This window comes from Uloborus diversus, chromosome 8 (assembly GCF_026930045.1).
Source record: "Uloborus diversus isolate 005 chromosome 8, Udiv.v.3.1, whole genome shotgun sequence".
Classification (NCBI taxonomy): domain Eukaryota; kingdom Metazoa; phylum Arthropoda; class Arachnida; order Araneae; family Uloboridae; genus Uloborus; species Uloborus diversus.
This window is the reverse complement of record NC_072738.1, coordinates 93,242,493-93,256,594: the sequence shown is the minus strand read 5'-3', so window position 1 is coordinate 93,256,594 and position 14,102 is coordinate 93,242,493.

Below are 14,102 nucleotides of genomic sequence, written 5' to 3'. Positions count from 1 at the left end.
AATCAAATAACCATAATGGCAACTTAGTATCACCTTCATCTAAAGTTTGAAAATGTGAAGAAAAAGAAATTTTCTGATAAAAAAATTAAAAAAGGGTAAGATTCTCGATATGCTTGAACAATTACAAAACGTCGAAGGTAGCGCGACAATAAGTATGAGTGAATCTTCCATATGCACAATTAAAAGTCAAAACAAAAAAATGTCCGTAAAAATTTAGAACTTAGTTTCAATATTGAAGCTTGCAGAGCAGTCTAGCAAAGTAAAAATTATGAAAATGGAAGCTACGCGCGTTCTTGCATTGTGGATTAATAAAAAGATCAGGTAGAGGAGATGTAGCCACAAATTGAAACGTTTTAAAATAAAGTGAAGTGTATTTAAAAATGTATTAGATAAGAATAACGATCTGATCTTGGAGCATAAATCACACTTGTATCCTCATTTTTTAACTCGTAAATATTGCTACTGTATTTACTGTACAGTACTATTTTGTGTATCATTTTAATTTTACTGCATGCAGTGCGTACCGTGTTGTTTTATTTTATATCTTTTATCCCCATTGGTCATTCATTTTGTGCATCTTAAGTATTTCATGTTGAATAACAGTTTTTTATTTTTTAAATACAGTAGAAGTTCAGTTCTTTATGGAAGAAATTGTAATGGTTAAGGAATGCTTTAGAGCAGTTTGAGGCGTGTTTATAAGTGCCTAAAAGTATTTGGTATGCTTTAAAAAATTTGTATGCATATATTTTTCCACAACGCGAAATTTCAATTTACGCGAGGAGTCTTGGAACGCATCCCTCGCTTAAGTCGGGACTCGACTGTACTTATCGCATGTCCTAAAATATTGTGTTCCACTTTTTAGATTCTAGAGTTCCGATCTACACAATGTGCAATTATGTGTTCCCTTTCGTTGCAAAAAAAGTCTTTCGATGAGCCTAACATATTTTTTTTTAATTTTCAATAGATACTTTCAAGATTACTTTCAAGTAATTTAAACTATTAGTAGAGAAAATAACAAGCTTCACAAAGCTTCCAAGTTAGGTTTGCCTATACTATAGTATGTCATTGCATAAACATATTTTTTAAATGCATACGCAGGTTTCGTAATTACAATTAGTTTGTGCAATAATTTTTTATACAGAAATACAGACAGGTTATGGGTATGAGAAAAAATACAAACAACAGAGGCACGCCCAAAATTTTCCCCGGAGACTTTTCTTTCTTTTTCTCTCTTTGTTGCACGTTTACATGCACGTTATATATTAATGAATTACTCCCGGCAATATGATTTCGCAAATAAATCGTCATACTTGAGAAATATTCTTTCGGATAGCTGTATTTTTTATAGAAAAAAGTATTCTTAACAGGGTTGGCTTTCTGCCGGCAACAACTGGTTTCTGCCCTGCCGGTGGCAGAAACTGGTTATAACCGGTAAAAACCGGCAGAAACTGGCAAAAACTAAAAAGCATCTTTATTAATTCAAGTAATTACAAAATGATATTTGTTTAAGTAAACTAAAAAATGTAATTCTATTTCATCATTATAAAAAATAAAATTCATTGCCCTTGATTTAGTTTGACAGAAAGAGAACTGTTTAACTGCAGATGCTCGTAACATTTGTATTAATCTAAAGGACGAGAATCTTAAGGGCACTTAAGAAAAAGAAGTGACATACAGATTTAAACAGGCAATTACTGGTTGTTATTTGCTAGCTTATACGTGTCATCTAAAATGCTTGGGATTAAAATTATCATTTGCTCAAGAAGAAAATGCCAGAATTTTACTTGCCGATAGTAGCCTCGATTTTATACCTAATATCACAGATTTACAAAACAAATTGACCCTATTTCCCAAAACTTATTTTTCCAGTCAAATTTTAAAACCACCCCAGTTACTACATAGTAGATCATTTTATTTAAAAAATATATACAATTGATGAAAGTTTCATGAATCTTTGCTGTATCCTTGATGGCATTGCCATTTAGTTCTTCTTTTGTGAGAGTATTCTGTTATTTCTCCTCTATTCATATTAAATTAAGAAATCATTTATATTTTCAATTCACCTTTTCTTACAGACAGCTGCAGAGGGCAAAAACATAATTTTTGATTTTTAAGGATATTGTAATTAAATTGTGGTTTGGGCTAACATTTCATTATTTTCCTGTGCTAAATTCCTATTGGGTATCAAAGATCTCTTTTATGTCATTTTTTGAGTTTTTGCCGGTTTCTTCCACAAATGTGGCAGAAAGGGGTTTTTGCCATGCCGGTTTTAACCGGTTTCTACCAGTGGTTTTAACCACCTTGGCAGAAACTTGCCAACCCTGATTCTTAAAACTTTAACTTTTAATGAGCCATTACAACGCGCAATGTATTTTTACCCGCTGTTTTGGTAAAAATTATCCGTTAAAAGAAAAAAATAGTCCTTTTAAGAGTAGCAGTTATGCTCGGTATATAGTAAAAATTGAGTAGAAAATTCATTGTTTTCTGCGGCATCCACCTTTTAGAGCAAACTGGCCGAGTACATCCAGGACTTCCTTTTACTCCAATTTAAATGAGATTCAATGGTTAACTCTAAATATGGCCAAATGAAACCAGATTTAAAAAAAAAAAACCGCCAAATTAGTCGCCAAGTTGGCGACAAAACTTGGCAATGAAAAGCTTGGTTGACAAGTGTTTGCTAAATTACAGCACCGCTTGAGTTTACATTGAAATTAACAATGATTTTACCCCAAAAAGGAGTAAAACACCCCCTTCCGAACATCCGAATGCAACCAAAAGAAAAGGTGCACCACTAGACCCCACTTGGAGTCTATGTGTCAAATTTCAACTTTCTAGGACATACCGTTCTTGAGTTATGCGAGATACGTACACACATAAGTACATACATACGGACGTCACAAGAAAACTCGTTGTAATTAACTCGAGGATCGTCAAAATGGGTTCTTCAGGTGTCTAAACGTTCTTAGGCATGTATCCACGTGTGGTCGGGTTGAAAAAAAAATCAATATTCATTCGGGGGCGAGCAAAATGGAAAATAAGGCCGATTTTTGAGTGAAAATTTGTTTGCGAATGCAATACTTCCTTTTTTGTAAAAGGAAGTAATAAGAAAAAACCTCCGTCGTTTTAAGGTTTGATCCTTGAAAAGGAAGTATAGCCTTAATATACCAATTTAAAAAAAAAAATTCATTACTATCCTAGGTTTTTTTTCTTTTTCATTTTTGTGTGCGTGCTTCTTCTGAGAACAGCTGCGAATATTGTCAGGCAAATTATTCTGCTTATTACATCACTATTCAATATCCTTCAAAAAAATATAATAACAATAATAAGCAGTTCTACAATTAAGTATACAATGAACCTAAAACCTGATTTATTGGTTGTTGATTTGATTATTTGTTAAGCACGAAGTATAAAATAATTTTAGAAACACACTGTGTAATCACACCTGAGCACTCAGTATGAAGGTCCAAAGAAAAAGAACCTACACTCAAGTAAGAGTTGAAAAAAAAAACGAGCTGATGTGTGCATCACATGACTTCCTTTTACTCCAATTTAAAGATAATAGTGCCTCGGAGTGAGCAAAGAAACACTTTAAATATTTTCACCCCAAGTTTGTTGCGAAGCGAAGCAAAGAAAACGTTTTATACAGTTAAATTTTCGCAATATTCGCAGTTTTAATGTGATTCAATGGTTAACTCTCTAAATATGGCCAAATTGAAACCAGATTTGAAAAAAAACGCCAAATTCGTCGCCAAGTTGACTTGGCGACTAAAAGCTTGGCGATATATTGCCAAGTGTTTGAAAAATTTTAGCACCGTTTGAGTTTATATTGAAATTAACAATGATTTTGCCCCAAAAAGGTGTAAAAGACCCCCTTTCGAACATCCGAATGCAACCAAAAGAGAAGGTGCACAACTAGACCCTACTTGAAGTCATTGTACCAAATTTCAACTTTCTAGGACATACCGTTCTTGTGTTATGCGAGATACATATGGACATCACGAGAAAACTCGTTGTAATTAACTCGGGGATCGTCAAAATGGATTCTTCAGGTGTCTATACATTTTTAGGCATGTCCACGTGTGGCCGGTTTGAAAAAAAAATCAATATTCATGCGGGGGCGAGCAAAATGGAAATTAAGGCCGATTTTTGAGTAAATTTTTTTTCGCGAATACAATACTTCCTTTTTTGTAAAAGGAAGTAAAAAACTCTCCTGCAGCTCTACAGATTATTAAGCACCTAAAATATCTAACCTCTTCTAGTAGGAAAAATTGGGCATAGAAAAATGGCGGGGCAAGTGAAATGGCGAAATATTTACTCTGCGCCACCTATCATTTTCAGCGCCACTTACCTGGTAATATTTTAACACTATCTACTGTCTGTTCTCGAACTCCGCGACTAGCAGCAGCAAACGGTTCCAATTGGAAAAGGGGTGATGGTTTAAGGAAGAGCACTTCCCGATTCCTTCAGTTTTTGTTTGCTCTTACTTCCTTCTTGCCATCACCCCTGTTTTGATAAAATTAGAAGAGACCTGACGCATGCGCAAATTCGAGTAAGGTTTCGCTTTAAAATATCGGACAGTACTAACACATGTAGTCTATTCATATCAGGAGAAAGATACCTCTGAAGGTCGAAGCATATAATTTAAAATAAAAAAAAATCTTTCTGGCAAATAAATGTTTTTACAGTTCTTGATTGATAATTTCTTGCAGGAAAAAAAAGAGCCAGAAAGAAACTCGAATACTTCTGCAAAAACACTTATCTTGTCATAGTGGCGATAACGTAAGCCTTGTGAAATATTTTTCATGTTCTTATAAAATTCGTGAAATATTCAGCTTGTAAAATCACTTTATTCTTCATCTCCCCAAATCGCTAAATTACGGCACGCAAAAATAAGTGCTTTTACAGTATTTAACAAAGTTTTGAATACTTAGTACGGTTTAAAACTCTTCATTGTCAGTAGTGCCTAAAATGCATTTAAAGCCCAACAAACCACCCATAGCCTTTCAACGCATTTACACATAAAAAATGGAAAATTTCTTTCATAAGTCCAAGCAAATCCTTTTGTCGTTGTACGTAAAGGAAGCTTTTGTAGCTGAAATAAACATCGTCTGTGGAACCACTTTCCTTTTCTTTCTCATTTGCTTTGGAAAAAAAAAAAATAATAATAATGTGGTAGTAGGGCGTTTGGAATTCTGGTGCAACCCCTGCTTTTGTGCCATTGACTGGTCGAATTTTATGCTCCTCGAAAGGTGCACAGGGGAAAATGAAGAATGTGCTGGGACAAACCGATTTATGGCTTTATTTTATGAATTGCTTATTCAGCCGTGGGAATCTGTGAATATCTGCAGATGAATGGTTGTGGAGCAATATGTAAACGGATAAAATCTCACAGAAATATTTCAATCAGTTTGGGGCAGAGATTCTCAACCATTGGTCCGGCGGACCGGATCGGTCCCAGTGCGAGGAAAATTTTGACTGATTCTCAGATTCTTACGTTTTTGCGATAAAAAAAAATTGATTCTAAATAAATAAATTAGATGAAATAACAATGAGCTTTTGTACAATATTTTTTACGTAATACAATTATTTTACAACCTAGAACTCTACTTTGTTTCTGAACTTTGTTTCTGAATGCTATCAATTCAGGAGTGTGCCAACGAATTTCACTAGTTGCGTCTCGCATTTTTTTTTTTTTTTTTTTTTTTTACCAGACTCGACCTCGACATATTTTTTAATGCGTTCATTCTTAAACATGATTTAAGTAAAGAAGTCCGTTAAAAGTTTTCTCTTTGTGAAAAAAGTTAACAACAAAAAAGTTGCACATTTTCGCAGTAAATAAAATGTAGAATTCATATTTTGTAAACATTATTTAAAGGACTAATCACGAATCATATTTCTTCATTTTGCGCAACTGTGATATTTTTTTAAACTAAGTGTCTCAATTTATCAGCGAAAAAATTGTCACTAAAATGCAATGTTTGATTACTTGAAAAACTAAATGTCTCATTAATACTTCAAAAATACAAACAAAAATTGTAAAACAAAATTTTGAACAACATAGCAAAAAAAAGTAATAAAAATAATAATAATTGATAAAGATTATTAAAATGAAGAAAAATGCTTTCATCCAGTAATAAATTTTTTATATTTTTCTGGATATTTACTGTACAAAATAGCCTTAATGAGAATCTAATTTTATATATTGTAAAACAGGATGAATAAAATTAGACAGATGAAAACCATCAGTAAATATATACTCAAAATAGAGAATATCATTAATGTTCAAAAACAGGTGCGTAATAATAACTCTTTTGCGTGAGAAAGATAAAACTATTTCGAATTGCTATTTCATCAGAATAGCTTCCTGAATAATTTCCTTTTTGTTACCATGTTGTAGCTGGCGGAAAAGATAAAATAATAAACATTTATTATGTTAAATTCTATCCATGGTGATTACCATGTAAAATTCATCCGAGCTTCAATTTAGAACCTAATATGGTTCTCTAATATTACAACCTATTCAAAGTCGGTGTTACATCCTGCGCAAAACGCAAACCATGCGAATTTAACAGTAGCCATAACACCAACACAATAATTAAGCCCGCAAACTATTATTCCGCCGAATACAATTCAAAATAACATCATTCACGTTCTCACTTGACAAACAACGGACAATGAAGCCTCATTAACCCCGCCATATTGTTCTGATGACAGCACAAATTTCTCCTCCAGGAATTCGACCTTCCAAACAATTTGTTTAAAATGTCGGAAGAAGCTTTTGCGCCACTTCCTGGTTCTCTAGCCACCTAGTGTTTTGTCGCCAAGTGATTGCTCTGAAATTATGAAGATAGTGCAGCTGGCGGGGAAAAACAAAAGACCGTTTAAATGGCAATTTAATCCTCTTATCCTTCATTATACTATTGGTTGAGCGTGGGTTAGGATTTGTGGACAAAAATACTCTGGATGGCGAAATTGTTCTTGTAAGTGATGTGGCGGCGAAATAATTAATGCGGTTCCGTTTTGGGGTATTTTTCAAAATAAATGAAATCTTTTACATTGTTTACTTTTTTTTTCCTTTCGAAATTCAGACCCTGAGGTCACTGACTGCTAGAATGAGTTTGCCTGTAGAATAATTGGTCATTACTCAATGCAAACCATTATAAATAACGTTCTTAGAACATGTTTTCCTGATATAGAACAGCGATTCTTCCGGATGGGTGGGATAATATAATTGAGGCAGTGAAGTGCAAAGGGATACAAGTGCCAAAATTGAAAAATTGGAATTCACCAGTGCAAGTAGTAACCTCACCTCCCCTCTGTTTTGGAGTAAGAAATGGTAAAGCTTGACCACGGAGAGATCGCGGATGACCTTGAAGTGAAAACATCAGTCTAAATAGGGTTTTTTGTCATTATTTTGTATAGGATCAGCGTGAACACCCTCTTCATTACTCGGCGCTTTCTGGGTGATTTTACCTGTTACAAATGATACAAATAATGTTTCCGCTTCAAGATCATCCGCCATCTCTCCGTGGTCAAGCTTTACTAGTAGCCCTGGTAGGTGCTGACACACAGCGTGATTTAGAAAAAAAAATCAATGAAAGCCTACGGAGCCACGGAACTTAAATCGCGTTTTACTCGAAACTTTAGAAAGTCCACTTACATCCCTTTGCCCACTGCCTCAATTTTGGATGAAAGTAACACGGGAAATAATTGTATTAGAGTAAATTTAAGATGGAATATTGCAAAATATATGCAACTAAAGACATCCACTGTGGTTGGATTGAAAATTGGAATAAAAATTAAAAAGTTGTTTTGAGGTTAGCTTAATAACTACACATGAATTTATGCAACGTTTTACTCTCATCACTACTTTTGCCAAATAACTTCGTCTCCTCGCGGCTAAGAAGAATTTCCTTTCATTACTTTGGCCTCATATCCAGGGCCGTAACGAGACTTTTGTTTCGAAAAGAGTTTTCCCAAACACATTTTTCATAAAATCAATATGATCAATTAAATTTGATTTTTTTTCATATATTCTATTGTATTTTGGAACGATTTTAAGCAAATGCAAAGGAGGACGCACCTATTGAATGAAGAAAAGAAATCTGATGTGTACATTACATTACTTCCTTGGTTCCCTATTAATCGATGTCTTCTTGACAATAATAAAAATCTGTTAAATATTGAATTTGGCCCTTTCGTATCCAAAGAATTTTGATGTTTTTGAATCAGCAGGAAAACGCTGTAATGTTTTGAAAGAAATGATGTTCGCAATAACTACAAAATGAATATGTAAATAAATGATGCAGATACAACACTGAGTTTGTGCGGTTTTTTAATAAAAACTTTTTTTTTTCAAACGAAATTCAAAAAAAAAAAAAGAAAAGGTGAATTGAAAATAAATAGTAATAATAATTTACTTTTAGCAAAAAAGTATGATGAAAAGCACTTTTTGGAATGTTTTTAAAAGCCTTTTTAGGGGGTTTGAACCCTAAAAACCCAACCCTTGAATACAACCCTCCTCATATCGTACTAAAAAATAAAAAAAAAATATGTAAAATCTTCAGAGAAGTATCAAAATAAAAAGAAAAAGGTTAACGCAGGTTTACTTTCTTGCAACAAAATACAGCCCAAAAGAGCAGCAAAACGGAAAGTGAAAATAAATAACTCAAGATAGAATTTAGCAAAACATAATAAATTGATCTACCGCAATTGTAGCAAAGTCATTACTTTAACTGCAGATTCCAAGACTACGTCATAAAATAAAAGAATCAGTTTAAAAAATAATGATTCAATACTCGTACATATGAGGCAGTGAGAAGCAAAGGGATGTAAGTGGACATTTTCAAGGTTCGAGTAAAGCGCGTTTAAAGATAACGTATTACTCGCATGTAGGCTTTCATTCAAAAGTTTTTCTAAATCATGCTGTACAGTAGCCCCTACCAGGGCTACTACTATCTCTTGCTCCAAGACAGAGGAGAGGTTCCCTTACTACTTGTACTGATTATCTCTAAATTTTTAATTTAGCAACTTTCGTCTCTCTGCTTCTCACTGCCTTATATATGGACTTCAAAAGTATCTGGCTCAAATTATAAAACCTAAAAACGAAAATATTCCAAAACAAGTTTACCAGAAAAAAAAATTGATTAAAGAACAAAGCAGTTTCAGAGCAATGGAATCAAACTTCTCACCAAATTAGTTATCTGTGAAAATTTTCTCTGTGACCCATATCATTTACTCTGTTATTTTTTTATGAAATATAACAGAGATGTTATTTTTTTATGATAACTTTCTTGTAATTTATTTTTCTTGCAGTTGTGTTTTGCAATTAAGGCTTTCATAAATATACTAAATTTTCAATTGTACATTTTTTTTTTTTTTTTGAAGTATCCGCTGTGAAGAGGGGACTCCGACCCTTAGCTACCTCCGACACATGATTTTTTTTTTTTTTTTTTTGCTTCCTGTGGAACATTAACACACCCTAATCTACATTTCAAGCATTAGTGTAAGAATTAGAGAGCACAGTTCTAATGAAAAAACGATAATTGAAGCAGCGTATTCTTACATGCCCTTATCATTCTTCAAAGCATAATCACTTTACATCATTAAAATAATCTGTCTCTGAATCATCATCTGTTAAAACCTTGCCGGAAGTACTTTTGAGCCAACTCCTAAATCATCTCACTTGAAATGAGAGTGAAGAATTATCGCACTTCACTCATCTTAACATTAAAACCGGAAAAAATGGTTCACTTTTACGTAAACGTTCTTGCACGAACAACGACTCTTCAAATCCAGGATTTTAAAGATATAAGCACAGTTTTGGATAAAAGCCAAGTGAAGATAAGAGGCAGAATGTCATTTCGAGAAACAGTTCCACCTATTTTAAATTTTTTTAGAAGTGGGATGTCCGTTGTGTAAATATAAATCCTTCTCCAACCCAAAAAGGATTTCCATTGTCATGCGTTTTGTCATTTATTTTTAATTGAAATTTGACTTCTCTTAAAAGGGGACAAAAATTAAAAATGAGCAAAATGACATTTCCTAAAGATTTTCTGCCATCTGACTTTTACTGCTCATTACATTAATCGACAGAAAAATTAAGGAAGATATTTGGATAATCACCAAATTTGGCATAGTCAGTGGCGGATCCAAACTATGGATTTGGGAGGGGATCGTTTTTAGAAATTATGTTTATCAAGGGGAAATGAAATGTATTATGTATATGGAATTACAGTAGAACCTCGCTTATCCGGCCCTCGTTCGTCCGGACGAAATTTTCAGAAAGAACATTTTTATCTTCACCCAAATAACGCTTTTAAATTATGCTAGCAATAACATAACTGGGCATTTCCACGGGGAACTGACTGAAATTTTTAGAGCAAAACTGTATATTTTGTAACATCCAACGCAAAATATACATTTTGTAAGCGATCTGTCAGTTACCGTGTTTTAACAAATTTTTAAAAATCAGAATAAATATATTTCGAGAATTTAACTATAGACCATTTAATTCAGCCTAAAAAGTAACTAATCCCGTAGAAAAGATCGTTTGCACAACGTATATTTTGCGTTGAATGTTACAAAATACTTACTGTTTTGCTCTAAAAATGTCAGTCAGTTACCGGTGGTATTGCCTAAGTATAACACGCCAAACATTCGCTTTCTTGTTAGTTAATATGAAGCTCCTGTACAGATTTTACAATAAATTACGGTGGCCTAAAAAAAAGACGGTCCTCGAGAAAACTACAAAACTATTGTCGAAAAATGCAATTTCAGAGGGGGATTTTTTGGTAACGTTAGTGAAAGAAAAGGGGCCGTGGTTTTCTCCCGAAATTTGTTTGAAAATTGAAGTTACTGGGGACGTTACGAAGTTCTTCCTCGAAAAAAAATGGAAATTTTAGTTGTCTTTAATGATGTTAGTTTATCAGGAGGGTTAGGTGGGTTCATTCTCTCCAGAAAGTTTTTGACATTAAACTCTTAAAAACGCAGTTTTAGACTTCGTTTGGAAAATGGAAGAGATTACCGATCGACATTTGTTTTCGAGATTGAAGTCAATTTTAGGTTTCTTAGAAAAAAAGGTTTTGGCGGAGGAGCGCGAAAAGATCTAAAGAAAAAATTTCGAGTGCGCTTTGACACAGTAAATTATGCGCTGTAAATTTAATCTCATGTGTTTTGTGTATGTTATCACCAAATAAAATTGTTGAAATAATTTTTGTAGAAAGTTTTTATTTGACTCAACAGGTTCCTCTTTTGGAAGAGCTGTTTTACTGTATTATGAATAGAAAATGCATTTCACGTTTCAGAAGTTTACTTTGTTCATGGAAAAGATAAACTGAAAGTAAACAAACAGGTTGCCGAAAAGTTTGCCCCTCAGGATCCACTTTTGAGGATTTTTTTCTGGAATAAAAAAAAATAAAGAATACTATTCGGATTCGCGGTATGCATGGCAACAGTTTGCTTAAGTCCATGCCAAATACAATTACCAAACACGTGATTGATGTCGCCAAATGGCACGTTTTTGTTTTCATCCAGCATATCTTTCCCGTGAATGCAGCACAGAGAATAATTCAAAAACCACGTTATGCTTTTTTTTTTTTTGACCACTTTTATGTCTCCTCCGTAAATAAAACTGGCGCATGTTTCATGATCCTCACTGTATTTACATAATGCTTCATTAAGAAACGAGTAGTTTTCGGTACGTATATTCTCTTTCTTTCAAAGCTAAAAAAAACAAATTTACCAGATGAAACTAATAATCGTTCGATACTTAAGGAATCACATGCATAATTTTTAGAAAATAGTGGAGAATAATTATTTCCTTGGAGGCATTTCAAATATGGTTTTAAAAATTTAAAAATAAAAATGTAGCTTTGTAATTAAAAGCTAGATATTGTTATGAAATTCAAGATTAGTCGTAAAAACATTTAAAAGAAACATAAGGGTGATTCTAAAAAACCTGACATTTTCCAATCACAATTTTTTTTTAATAAAAATGTTGAAAACCATCTGAAAAAAAGGATACTTACTTTTTGTTTGGAAATTATTAAGGGAAAAATAGAGGGAACTCACTTTAACTGAATTTACGCCATCAAAAGAGGAGGTCAAATTTTCATACAGCAAGAGACTCACAAGCAGTACCAGGAGAGTTAAAAAATGAATTTCTTCATGGGTAATCTAAATAATATAACTACAGTAATAAAGAAATAACTGAAGCCTAAATACAAAAGTATGGTTATTAAACGCCAAAACAAAATTTATGAAAAACCTCCCTTAACGGACACCCCCAATTTCTTCTAGTACAAGTAGGATGTAGGTTTTTCCATATTATTCACTCTGAATAGCTTACACTCCGAATAATGGACGTTCATTTCAACGAAAAAAATCGATTGCTACATTAAAACTTTCTTTAAGTTAGCCATATAAAGTATAATAAAATTTACAAAAAGAAAATTTACCTTCTGATTACATGCGAATTGTTTTATGGTTCAGGAAATACAAACATGAAACAAAAAGGGAATCGGAAATATTAATAACATATATTTTACTTTTATTTAGAATTTTTAGCTCTTTACTTCACTTACCTATTCGAGCAACATTTAGATAAACAAATGTCTAACCAATAAATCTCTTTTGGAACGCTTCGTCTGAACAACAACAAAAAGTTAAATAAATAGAATTATAACACTGATGCATTTTTTATTGATCGTTTGCCAAATTTAACTTTCTTTTTTTCAACCAATCTTATTTTCCAACTACTGTATTGGAAATAAATCCTTCTCTTCTACGGGGTGCATTACCAGTGCTTGAGATATAATGCGAGGGAGATAATATAGGAGAGTGATTTTTTTTTTTTTTGCACTAGAAGTATGACTTTTTTTTTAGGACAGGAGTATGACACTTTTTTAGGACAGGAATATGACATTTTCCAAACAATTTGCCTGTTACGTAAGCCTGGGATTATATTTAAGGTAAATAATGTTATTTTTCAATTTTAACCTCTTAATTCAACCACACACTATGATTAGAGTTAAAATTTTTCGTTTATTTAAAACAGAAATATTGTCCAGGAGAATGACAGCGAAAATGTTTCATACCCTATTTTGAAAATCCTAATGAGAACAGCAGACAAATCATATCAACAAAATACTCAAGGAATCCAACAAAATGGTGATAATAAACAGTTTTAAAGTGCAGCAGATTAAAAATTCCTTTTTTTATCTATAGTAATTGAAACCATTCCTAGGACAGGAGAATGACATGAAAACCTGGGTATGAAGTTTAAAATGATGTACCTTGATTACTACAAATTGAATTTGCTTAATGTTGATATAAATTTTTTAAATAATTTAAGTCCATTTGAAAAACGGAGGGGGACATGCCAAAAGAGTGACTTACTGGTTATTCAAAAGAATTTTGTAGAAAAAACTAAATGAGTTATTGTTTTAACAATAATAGAATAACATCATATAAGTTATTTCTAACTATTAAAACGAGCTGATGCGTGGACTTCACGAGAAAATGCGTTGTAATTAACTCGGTGGTAGTGAAAATGGATATTTTGGGTGTCTGTAGGTTCCTAGGCATATATCCACGTGTGATAGGGTCGCAAAAAAAAAACAACATTCATTCGGGGGTGAGAAAAATGGAAATTAAGGCCGATTTTTGAGTCAAAATTTTTTCGCGAATACAATACTTCCTTTTTTGTAAAAGGGAGTAAAAAATGAAAACACTTTCTGGGTTAAACAATTTTTGTGTCAGGCTACTGGGACATAATATTATTAGGATTTTGGAGAATCACCCATAAGTTGAAGTTCAATCTTTTTATTGATAACAAGAAGTCTTCAATGCTCAAAAAGTACGTATTCAAAAATTGGGAACCAAGCGAAATTTGTTCTTTTTAAACTAAACAAAAATGCAAAACAGTAGCTCCTTCAGACTGATACATTATTGGAGTTCAATAAAATTTACTAAGTTCTCCCTCCCCTCAAATTTTGCATCACGTGGTTTGTGAACGGTCCATTTTTCCTTTTATAAATGAATCTAATGTATGAATTTCAATCAATATCGATGAATACATTAAACATAATAACTCTATGCTT